This window comes from Cibotium barometz, chromosome 63 (assembly GCF_041138505.1).
Source record: "Cibotium barometz isolate CiBa-2024 chromosome 63, ASM4113850v1, whole genome shotgun sequence".
Taxonomy (NCBI): domain Eukaryota; kingdom Viridiplantae; phylum Streptophyta; class Polypodiopsida; order Cyatheales; family Cibotiaceae; genus Cibotium; species Cibotium barometz.
In genome coordinates, this window is record NC_141108.1 from 32,336,264 (window position 1) to 32,349,726 (window position 13,463).

Here is a 13,463-nt window from a genome sequence, read left to right on the forward strand (position 1 = left end):
ATCAAAAACTTTTGACATTTGCTTAAAGAAATATGCCCAACGATTTTTATTCAGCCAATGAATGTAAGATAAAATAATAATAGAGCTCATGATTTTTATTCAGCCAATGAATGTAAGATAAAATAATAATAGAGCTCATGATTTCTTTCCCATCATGCATGGGTCACAGACACCATAATTCATTGTTATCTTTGAAACAGCAACTCAAATGTCCAAAGCTTTAATGCCACGATTGGATTTTATCATGTCACGGGACCCTTTTGTACTTCTTGAAGAAATAATAAAAAACTCACAAAATACATCAAAAATTAAAACAAAAACTTGAATTAAATTGATGTCAAAGAGCATAGCATAGCATAAGACAAGAGAAATAGAATAACATCACCATCAAGATAAGATTGGGTGCAATATCCTCCCCCATGCCGTGTCACTCCACTTCCATGGCATGAGTATTTAGAGAATGTTATTCAAAAAAATAGTCCAAGGAGCTAATAATAGACGTGCGTACAATTTGGGCTTGCTTTCCCCACTTTTGGGTATTGCTTTACATATTATTAACCATATGAAAGTTTCTAAGGTTTAACCATATCAAAACGTCTACCCAAATATAAATGCTAATGGGCTTTTACACATGAAATAATTTTGTGCACACTTGCACATACAATAATCTTGTGCACATTCGCACATTTCATTAAGCCGGTTTTTGCACACATTAAATCAAGCATATTTTTCTATGATTATTAATTCATTAAAAAATATGATAAAATATATACCTGTAAAAACAGTCCTCCCATTTGAGGAAGCAACTGTCCTCAATTGTGTAGAAGAAAATGCTATAACAATAAGATTATGCTCGTAGATATCGATGTCATAATGTTCAAGGTAAATTCAGAGGTTCCTATGGAATACCATATACAGACTTAGAGGTTCATTAAACCAAGCATGGTGGATCAGAGGCATAAAAGCATGGTTTAGAGGCTTGGGTGAATATGGACTGCAACAATAAAAACTCGTGTGACACTTAAACTAGTGGTCCTCACACTCATCATCAAATCACAAGTAATATGCACAAAATAACGTATCAACATGAAAGGCTATAGATGACATAAATTCTAATACATGTTTAATAAAAATGATCACGCGAGTGATCGCCATCTTCACACCACCGCTCAATCCACCAGCCATATGACACCTCAATTGGTACCCTTGTATAGTGCGACACCTCAATCGGTACCCTTGCACATCTCATGCAGTGTGACACCTCAATCTCGCACATCGCGTTAGCTATACTTATAGACATTGTCCATGTTAGTTAAACAATTAATTGAACGCATTAATTAATCCCAATGTTGTCTTGAGATATAGACAGCCCATAAGTATTCAAATCATACCCACACACATGTTTGCCAAGCGTAAGTAACCCGAGAATCACCCCTTCATACAAACCAACTGAAAAAAATAGTGGGGACCCACATGCATGCTATATACGGGTGTCCCCGATATATAGTTGCATAAATGCATGAGAGGATGGCTTCATGATTGGTGTGAAAGACTAGAGATCTACACATAATGCATATATCAAATGACTGTATGTAAGACGAGTCTAAGTGTCCCATACCACATAGGCGCGTTGCACATATACACATAGGATGGTGAAAGATAGAAGACATAAATGTGTCTGGAATAAGTATATGAAACCAATCTTATGTCCCATACCACTAGATTAATTCCATACATCACTTCCTTCAGAAAGAAGTTTGAGGCGGAGTGGCCAGTTCCCTCTGAAACTTAACTTCTGACATAAATTTTCTCTATCTTAAAATTTTATTTAAGTTGCTGAATTTCAACTAGTCTTAATGCTGAATCTATGGTTTATTAATTAGGTTTTTAGGTTGTAAAAATATTATAGAAGGCTTTTGAAAAAGTTTTACAAAAGGAAGTGAATATATACATACCTCCATCGTTGTGGTGTAATTGAAATAATCTATCAAAAACAATATTAACACTCGAAAGAGATGTGAATCATTATTGCTTCTATGAATAGGGTATATAAAGTTATTAAACAGAATTTCGTGAAAGAAACTTAACATCATAAGAATAAAAGATAAATTGATTAGGGGTATAGGGATAGAAAATACTAATCTTGAGTTGAAAAGCTATTTTAGAGGGTGTGAGATTGTAAATAAACAATGGATAGAATTAATTGTAAATAAACAAGTCTGGATGATGTAAAGATTTAGTTGCATTTGAAGTTGAAATAAACTTGAATAATAAATATAAAACTTAGCAATCATAAGGTTGAGTCAAGTGTAAGAAGGTCGTACCTTACATATATTCAATTACAATGATGTTCTACATTGAGAAAAATGAGAAAGCAATGTGAATGGATATAATTATTCTTCCAAATCTAACTAGGGTTATATTAAATTATGACCTTATAAAAAAAAATAAAACTTATAGTAGTATGGTTTGAAATTCTACGCATAATTATTTAAGCATGATCATTATTGTAAGGATAGAAATGAGAAACTTACTTGGAGAGTGTTCGAATATAAATATTAGAAAAATTTATTTACTAAGTTATAGAGGGTAGCAACTTACTTGTAAGTGTCGGATAGCTTTGGTACAAAATACATCATTAAAAGGACACAAATATCACAAGCATATGTGATGTTTTAATTTGCTGTGATGATTAAAATTATGGAAAATGGAGAAACTTACTTAGGTTGGACTGCAAAATATCACTTAGAAGAAAATGAATCGACAACTAACAATTTTTATTTTATGCAAGCAACCAAATTACACAAGGTGAATACTTAACTAGTAAAGCATCAGACACTTCAATTGTTAATTTATAAAATTTAGAAAGTGTAGTTATTACTTAGATTTCACTTGCAATTCGTAAGAAGTAGGAAGTTCATAGAAAGCCTCGATTTAATCTGCAAAAAGTAAGTCTTAACAAGAATATGAGACATTGTTAAGTTTTGATGTTGAGCCTTGGTGGATAACGCTTTGAAGATCTTGAGTTTGCTCAAAGTTGCATTTCCTTGTAATCCGTGGTGTTGAATCTGCTCGTAGCTTGTGCTTGAGCGGTATGGGCCTCTTGTACATATACTTTTAAGTTATAAAATTTTTAATCTTTTTATAATAATTTAATCAAGGCTTAACACCCAGCCATTTGAAAATACAACCGATCGTGAGTTGTAGTTTTGAGAGACCAAAAAAATCCTTTAAAAACAATCCAAATCTAGCACCAAAAGAATCTTTGGCGTGCCCAATAAATTAGAACTTTAAAAAGAGACTTTTTTGCTTAACTTAAAACATACTTGCAAAAGTGATTCATTCGCTAAATTAAAAATTTACCAAATTTTCCACTATTTGATGTCTAAGTACAAGCCTATCAACTACAAAATCTTAGAATATTTCAAACAAAAAAACATGACACAAAAGTTGCATTAGAGACTTTCAACAAAGAGCTTCATTTTGAATACAAAATTATTGCTATCGTTACTAGAAAGCAAAATATAACTACTTTTACCGCACAACTTCAATGTCATGATTAAATTAATCTTCATTGATTAAAAAAACAAGTCTAAATACGAGACAATTCCTATAAATGCTTCAATAGTGACAACATTTGACCAATTTTTTGAACCAATCTCAAAACGCAAGCTCCTCAAAAAGATTTGTGATGCTAGTTTTGAATACAAACAAACGTTGTTCAAAACACTCTCAAAACCTAGAAATCCTTGAACACCCCCAATGAGTAAATCTATTCTAGCACAGGAAATTCCTCCTCTTCATCATGACTAACTTCTTTATCAGTTTGCTCGCGTCCTACAATGAGTGATGTTGACTCCGTAAGAGGAATATCAATATCCACAATATGTGGATCTTCATAAGGCTCAAGATTTGCAAACTGCATTTCATCATCAGGTCCAAAGGGAGGTTGAGGTTCTCCAGATGCATCCACCACTCTTGGGTTTGCTGCCATGTTTTTCATTCCAACCTCTTGAAACTCGTCCGGCAATTCTTTCATTGCAGTGACTCGTTGTTGAATAAAACGAACTTGAACTGGATCTAGCTCAACAGCAACAACATTCCTTCCTTTTTTAACAGCACTAATAGTGGTTGTTCCTAAGAAAAAAAGAATACATGGTAAAGCTCACTTAAATGAGCAATATAAAATATGTAAAAAGTCTGGCAATTCTTTCATTGTAGTGACTCGTTGTTGAATAAAACGAACTTGAACTGGATCTAGCTCAACAGCAACAACATTCCTTCCTTTTTTAAGAGCACTAATAGTGGTTGTTCCTAAGAAAAAAAGAATACATGGTAAAGCTCACTTAAATGAGCAATATAAAATATGTAAAAAGTTAAGGTTGCATGATTACCTGTCCCCGCAAAAAGATCCATGATCCACTCTCCTTTTAAAGATAGAAGTTCAATTAAATCCATCATCAAAAGTTGTGGTTTTTGATAAGGATTCATGATCTCATTTGAATCACCAGAAAGATCCCTAAGCTTTTGACACATGCCTGGTCTATCAAAAATATTTGTTCGGTTAGGTTTCGAAGCAAAATTAAAATTTCCTTTACTGTTCAAACCCGTAGGAGACCAGAAACCAATGGTAGGCTGTTATCTCATTGCTAAGATAAACAAACAGAGACAAAATCATATTTCTCATGAAAAAATATGATTTGTTAAGTGAAACAACATTTAAGATTAGCAAACGTGTATGTAGGGCAAACAAACGAGAAAGACAAAAAGTGAAAGAGAACAAATAGACATAGAGAGAGAGAGAGAGAGAGAGAGAGAGAGAGAGAGAGAGAGAGAGAGAAAGAGAGAGAGAGAGAGAGAGAGAGAGAAAGAGAGAGAGAGTGTGTGTTAACCTCTATGCAAGAACGGACCTAGATGTGTAAGCAAACATGAGACAGGAATGTAAGAGAGAGAGCTCCTCAGCACACTAGAGATAAAGAGGGAGAGAGAGATGTATTCTAGAATACAACAGGTTGTTTTCCTCCTCCAAAGATGTGTTTTGTAATTGAATTTCAACAAATGGCTTTCTAGAGCTGTGTATTCCATAATACAACTCAAAAGAAGCTTCAAAACACAATACAGAGATATAAAAGAGAGGATAAAGCACTAAGAGATGAATAGATCAAACCCAAAACAATTAGGACCCTTTTTATCACCAAAGTACTTACAAAACCTCTTTCTTGAACACAATTTGAGAAAAATTTACCCCCAAAATCTATCTTCTGCTACGTTGCTCTGATGGAGATTCTGACCGCTCCGTTGGCTTCAAAAAGGGGGTAAAATCCCAGGACACCTATTCCAAATACTCCCGAGTCGCCTCTGTTTTTTATGTTAAAACTACAGTTTGCTGTTTTTTAGTCGCGCGCGCGCGACGTGAACTCGAGAGCTTTTGCTTTCTTTGCATGTCTTCTAAAATTAGATAAAAAGCAAATCCTTTTTGCATGAAGGTCTATTCTAATGGTTTACATTGAGTTTGGGTTATTGTAGAACACATCTTGCCGAAGCCATGTATTCTGGAATACAACTCAAGTGTAGAGAGAAGTTGTATTCCAGAATACAACTTGATGAAGCTGTGTATTCTGGAATACAACTCAAGTGTAGAAAGAAGTTGTATTCCAGAATATAGCTTATTGAAGCTCTGTATTCTAGAATACAACTCAAGTGTAGAGAGAAGTTGTATTTCAATATACAGCTTGTTGAAGCTATGTATTCTGGGATACAACTCAAGTGTACAGAGAGAAGTTGTATTCTAGAATATAGCTTGTTGAAGCTGTGTATTCTGGAATACAATCTCAAGTATAGAGAAAAATTGTATTTTTGAATACAGCTTGTTAAAGCTTCATATTCTGGAATACAACTCAAGTGTTGAGAGAAGTTGTATTCCAAAATACAACTTATACAAGCAATGGATTCTGGAATACAACCTCAAAGTGCATAAGTGTTAAATTTTTAAAAATGTGACTTCAAGCTTTGTATTCTAGAATACAAACTACTTAATACACAAGAAACATAGCAACTTATCAATTTTTGTGTTGTATTCCCCAGAATACAACACAAGAATTAGCTTTTTTTTAAATGAAGTCATTATAATTTTCAAAAATTATTGATTAAATCTTTATTTTATAAAATATTATTTTTTTAATCTCTTTTTTTCTTAATTTACATATGAAATATTCTTTTTGGTATTTTTGTGTATTTAAAAGACAAACAATTCTTTCAAAAAAATATCTTTCAAAAAATTGCTTGAGGACACTTGGATTCAAAAAAATTAAGCAGGAACATGAAAACTTCTGTGCTTTAAAACGTGCTCAACAGAATACAGCATTACATGGTTTTTTATTAAGGTCTGGAGAGAAGATAAAATATACAGTTTTCGACACGATTATGTGTCGAAAGTGTTTGCTTCAAATGTTTTGTTTAAGCAATCAGTGGACGCAAAAGATCTTAAAGCGGTTACAACGGGTGGAAGAAGATTCACGATACTCATTTAGTACACGTGACTCTCCTCAGCTATGTTTTCTCAAGAGCTTGATGGAACGATTTGCCACTTACAATGGTGAGCGCATGCCAAATTCAAAATTCACCCATTTGCCTGATAATTTTACAAAGGGAGAAGTTTACAACCTCTACGTGGAAACGTTGAAAGGAAGGAACATGTCATTTCTTTCATTAACTTCATTGCTTAGAGTTTGGAGACAATATTTTGCTGATGTGAAAATTCCCACGAAAACTAGAATGGGGGTTTGTCAAATTTGTGCAGAGCTCAAAGCCAAAAGAGATGTTGCAAAGACATTTGAAGAAAAAGGTATGTTTGATTTGTGTTTTTTGTATGTTTAAATTTATGAATGAGAATTCCAAGTGGTATAATTTAAACTAGCTTTACATTGTTTTAAGCTTTCAGGTCCTATTCTATAAGCACTTATAGCTCATCGAGAACAACAAAGTACAGAGTGTCAAAAGCTAGCAAAGCATCGAAAGAAGTGCATTGAGCAAAAAGAAATGTATTTAGGATTAGTCATAGATGGAATGGATCAAAAGAAGACATTGATACCCCATTTTATGCGTGCTCCAAAGAATTTGAAGGAAGAGAATTTCATACAACTACACGTTGTTTGGAGCCCTCATCTTTAACGGCATCATGACGTCGAAAGTTTTTATAAACTTTCTAAATTTACACAACGACCCTAACTTGACCATCACCATAATTCAGAAAATAGTAAGTGAATGGCAAGGAGAATTACTTGGCACACTTTATGTGCAGCTAGATAATACATCAAGGGAAAACAAAAATCAAATAGTGCTTGCTTATTTGAGTATGTTGGTGCAGCAGAAAGTTTTCAAAAAGGTCAAACTTGGATTTTTGTTGGTGGGTCACACTCATGATCAAATTGATCAGATGTTTAGCAGGTTTTCAGTCAAACTTGCTAAGAAAAGTGCATTTGACCTTCCACAGCAGGTGTGCACAATTCTTAAAGAAGCTTATGATCCTGCACCATAAATTCATGTTTTTGAAAGGCACCTATGATTTTAGAGAGTTTGCAAACAGGTGGAGATTTTGCAAGCCCTGCATTCGCTCAGCTTAATGACCATAGTTTCCAACATCAATTCAAAATAAAAGAAAAAGAAGCTGAAACACGTTTGTGGTGTAAGAAGTACTCTAACTCAGAGGCATGGCATCCTCAGGATGGTTTGAAGTTTTTACTCAGTGTCCCAGAACGACAAATTCTTCAGGCAGCAAAAATGCTTTTCGCATCAAGCATTGAAGCAGCAAAAGCTCAAAAAGAAAACCGAGCCATCAACAATTATCAGCAATGTTTGATAGAAATTAAAGAGACCATACAATCAACACATGTGTATTTTCTAGCTTGCTCACTTGGATGGTGGAATACATTTTTTCATGAGCAAGAAATCTTGATTGAGGAAGTTTAAAGCAATTCAAGATCACTGATGAATCCAGAGCCCTTTCTTTGGAGGGTACAAGAACTTGAAGACCGTGATGATAATATTCAAATGCCAAATCAACAAATAGAATTGCCTGAAGAATTGCAAACATTGGTGCATGGGGAGACTCGCGAAGCGTATGTTGGTGTTAGAAGGACTAGTCAACGACGGCTGCAAGAGAAGGAAATATTGAGGAGTTCACTGTAGGTGCAATGATTGCAGTGTTAGCAACAGATGATGAAAGCGGATGTCCTTTTTGGTGAAGGTACTTAAAGTCCTTGAGGAAAATGTAAAAGTAAGCTCAATTGAGGTCCATTGGTACAAGGTCAATGGAGATGATGCATTATCAGGAAACTATTATCCAGAGATGATTCGAGTAAATAAAAAGAGAAAGAAAGCAAATCGTAGTCAACGTTGCGTGGATCGCCTAAGCATGGAGGATGTGGAAGTTCTTGTTTATAGTTTTACCTTGAAAAAGTCGGGTCATCTACGAGAACAAAACCAAAAAATTCTTCTAGAGAAAGCCAAAGATTTAACACGAGAGGCATAAGACCTCTCATTGTAACCAATTTTGTGGACATTATTATTTTATTACAAATTGAGTATTTTTTTTCTCAAAAAATGTGTGATTTTATGAGCAACTCTATCATCTTTCAGAGTATTGAAGTGTAAAACTTGCACTTTTTAACAGTTTTTTTGAGCTTTTTAGGAGCTCGTGCTCTTTTTGGTTTTAAAAAAAAGTGTTTTTTGAGATATTTTAGCATTTTCAAAAATGGGTTGTATTTTTTATGGTTTAGTTGTACTTTTAAATGGCTGGATGTTTCTTGTTTAAGCTCTCATATAAGCTTCCCAAATAAAGGAGTGCATAAGGCTCTCTCTCTCTCTCTCTCTCTCTCTCTCTCTCTCTCTCTCTCTCTCTCTCTCTCTTAAAAACACCCAAAAATTAAAGCTTTTTATAGCTTTAGCTAAAGTTTTACGTAAGGTTTAAAATAAGCTCTAAGGTCTAATCTTTTCTCTTTCTCTATAAAGCTAAAACCTTTAGCAAATATTTTATTACAAAGATTAATTTTAAAGATTTTTAATTTAAATCTAAAGCTTTTTATCAAAGCCTTCTTCATGGCTAGTTGTTGCAGATGGCCAACCCGTAAAGTATTTTAAAAGAATAGAAACACACACACACGCGCGCGCGCGCACGCACGCACACACACACATATGTATCCTATGCTTCAACTAAAGCTTTTTAAAAAAAGCTCTAAAATTAAAAGCTTTAACCAAGGCTTTTTGTTTTTAAGCTTAAATATTTAAGCCTTTTTTTTAAAGCTTAAACAAAGCTTTAATATAAAAGCTTTTGATACCCAAGGTTAAAACCTTAATTAAATGAAGTTTTAAAAGAACTCAGAAATTGTAGCCAAACAACGGAGCCATGTCTGACGAAAAAATGTGGGACGGTATAGTGAAAAAGAGAAAGAAAAAATTGTGTGTGTGTGTGTGTGTGTGTGTGTGTGTGTGTGTAAACTTTAATAACAAAAATTTAGTTAAAGTTTGGCAATAAAGCTGGTCAAGCAGCAAAAGGAGAAGGAAAAAAAAGCATAAATATGGCCAGCGCATATATATATATATATATATACATATTAGCATTAAGCTTTAATTAAAGCTTTGAAACTAGCCTCTCTAGGCTAAAAACAGTGCAACGCGCAGCTGTTAGGAGGTGCAACCCGTCGCCACCCACGGGTGGAGAAGAAGGAAGAAAATATAGAGGAGATATATATATATATATATATATATATATGTATGTATGTATGTATGTATATATAAGACTTTGATCTTTCTCCCTTTCATGAAATCGACGCAACATTTTTTTTCTTCCAGAAGGATAATTTAAAATTCTCCAAATTGCACGATTTATATTAGCCTTCCATTATGGAATTCAGACACTACTACTAGTTTAGCAATCCAATTGTGGGTCTCTATGCTTCTTCCCTTGCTGATTTGATCCGTACGGACGGATTATAAGGTAGATTAGTGAAATTAAAGGTGGTTTTCTGGTTTTCACAAACCCACTAATTGTTTTCCACCTTGCTTTACCCTTTGGGCAAAAGATTGATGGGAATTTATTGTCCAATGGGAAAACAAGCCTTCTTTCAACCATACATAAACATAAACGTATTCTTCTTCAAATTAAATTAAAAAATTATCAAAAAATCACCTATGCCTTTGTCTCTTTCACCTCTTTGTCCACAAGTCTTTGACTGGCTTCAAGAAGCTTGAATTAATCTAAAGCTCTGATACCACTGTCACGGGACCCTTTTGTTTTTCTTGAAGAAATAATTAAAAACTCACAGAATACATCAAAAAATAAAACAAAGACTTGAATTAAATTGATATCAAAGAGCTTAACATACCATAAGACAAGAGAAATAGAATAATATCACCATCAAGACAAGATTAGGTGCAATCTCCCCCCCCCCCCATGCCATGTAGCTCCACTACCATGACATGAGTATTTAGAGAATTGTATTCATAAAAATATCCCAAGGAGCTCATAATAGATGTGCGTACAATTTGGGCGTGCTTTCGCCACTTTTGGGTATTTCTTTACATATTATTAACCATATGAAAGCTCCTAAGGTTTATACATATCAGAACCTTTGCCCAAATATAAATGCTAATGGGCTTTTACACATGAAACACTTGCACATACAATAATCTTATGCACATTTGCACATTCCATTAAGCCAGCTCTCTCCTGCACACATTAAATCAAGTATATTTTTCTACAATTATTAATTCATAAAAAATATGATAAAATATATACCTGTAACATATCATCCCTTGATGCTACTTATGCACCACAACAGTATCAAGATTATAAAGTGTTTCACCATTTCTCACACCACAAGAAACAATCTTAAGATTGTTCTTCATGTCCTTTGATGAGACACATCTTTGTAAAATCTACTTTCAAATCTCAATCTGCAATATAACCAATTGAAAGTAAGTTTTTTTCTCATTTTAGAAAGAATCTTTAATTATTGTGGAAGGAGGTATTACCATTCACCTCAATGCCTTAAGCACTAGTATCTCCAAGATAACACTATTCTTACAATACTCTTCCACAAAACTTAAAAACCAATCCTTATGGAAAGTCAAGTAAGAAGATGCACCAAAATCAAGAAACCATTCACCATCTTTGTAAGAATATGGCACATTGAAGAGAGATAAAGCAAGAGAAAGTACACTAGACAATGCAATAGAGAGAATGGAGAGAATTTAAAAATTCTGATTATACCAAACAAGAGATAGGTACAATATGATGGTGTTTTTCCGCGTGCACTCAATGTAGAGCTTAAATGGTGATCTAAACAGAATTTGGATGGAGAGCGTATTGAGAGTATAGGGAATATATGCTCACAAGCATTGGATGCCTTAGCTTGTGCCAACTATGTCCATTTATAGTGCTGCAGGTAGTGTGGTGGACACATCTAAGTCTGGGTGGCTACACTGCATTCACACAGCTTATTGCCCGCGTATCCATAATGTTTCCCAATCGACCACCGCCCCACTAAGGATAAAATTAGTATCTCAGGAAATATTCCAAGGAGTATTTCCTACACCTTTCAGGCATCATCTCCTAACCATCAACGGTCACAACTACGACCCCTTCCAACATCTAAGCTGGGGTTCCCACTAAAGATATGTGCACCAATGGCTTCTCCTCATAATGGGGGCCTTAAAAATGTGTACCATACATTAATGTGAGATACATGTTGAGAGGCGGGCATTGAGCATATACTAACACCCCTCCTCAATGTCCACTCGAAGATGAACTAAGAGTTTCTTGGCCCAATGCGAGCTTTGGTGAAGATGTCAGTGCACTTCTGCTCCGTAGAATAGTACTCTAGGTCTACAATCTCATCCTCGATCAACTCCCGCATAATGATACTGAATCTCAATGTGCTTCGTGCAAGCATGAAACACAGGGTTCTTTGAAATGGCCATGCAACTCTGATTGTCACATTGTAAGTTCATGGCCATCCTCACTGGAACTCCCATATATTCTAGAATCCTCCTTAACCATACTGCCCCATAGGTAGCAAAACAAGCAGCCTTGTACTTTGCTTCAGTTGAAGAAAGTGCCACTGTTGATTTTAGCTAGTCCAAGTCAACACACTGGATTAGTGAGTGATGAGAAGAAATATCTAGAAACTGACTTTATGGTGTCACAATCTCTAGCCAATCAGAGTCACAATATTCCACTAAGGAGTCACCAGACATAGAAATGAAGATCTTGTTGGACTCCCTGCTACGCCTTGATCCCCAAACAGTAATGCAAGAGCCCCAAGTCTACCATCTCAAACTCAGAGCCAAGCCTTTCTCATGTTTACAGAATCAAGTCTGCCATTTGAAACTCAGAGCCCCAAGTCTGCCACCTCAAACTCAGAGCCAAGCCTTTCTCATGTTTGTTGAATCAAGTCTTCACGGTTGCTAGTGATAATCAAGTCGTCCACATAGAGAACAACTATATGTTTTCCATCCTTTCTGAGTACATACAAGTTAGCATTAGATGCTAGAAAAAGCAATATTTTTGAAAAAAGTATCTATTCATTGGTACCATGCCCTTGGGGCTTGTTTCAGCCCGTATAAATCATTCTTCAACTTGCAAACCTTATTTTCTAATCTGGGTAGCTCAAACCCTGGCGACGGTTGAGCGATATACACCTCCTCTTTGAGATGTCCATTCATCAGAAAAGCTGAGTTTACATCCATTTGAAGAACTGGCGACTTCTTATATGAGCCAAGGCAAGTAATGTGTGAATAGTGGTCATTCGAGTTGTTTGGAAAAGGTTTCACTCACATCATTTGAAACCTTGTGCAACTAGCTTTGTATTTCTCCAATGAACCATCGGATTTAGCTTTCCACATCCACTTGTGCCTATTACCTTTCGTTTTGGTGGCCGATCAACCAGCTCCCAAGTGTTGTTTTTGATGATGTTGTCATATTCTGACTACATCGCTGCCTTCCACTTTGGATGTGCCAAAGCTTCTTCTACATTTTTGGGTTCCTTCACTAAATCCATTATCTTAGCATTGATTGGCCATATTTCTCCAATGAACCATCGGATTTATACTTAGCTTTCCACACCCACTTGGTACCTATTACCTTTTGTTTTGGTGGCCACTCAACTAGCTCCCAAGTGTTGTTTTTGATGATGTTATCATACTTTGACTGCATTGCTGCCTTTCACTTTGGATTTGCCAAAGCTTGGGTTCCTTCACTAAATCCATTATCTTAGCCATCAAGGCCATATTGACAATGTGTTCAGAAGACCTTCTCTACTTCTCTATTCTCTTTGATCTGCGTAAGCCATCTGCTAAAGTTTCTGCAACATAAGGTGGGGGGTTACGATCATCAAAGAGCCACCTTACCCACGTAGGAAGTGACTCTCCTTTAGGTGCAGGGGCACGCTGGTGTGATTTCTGAG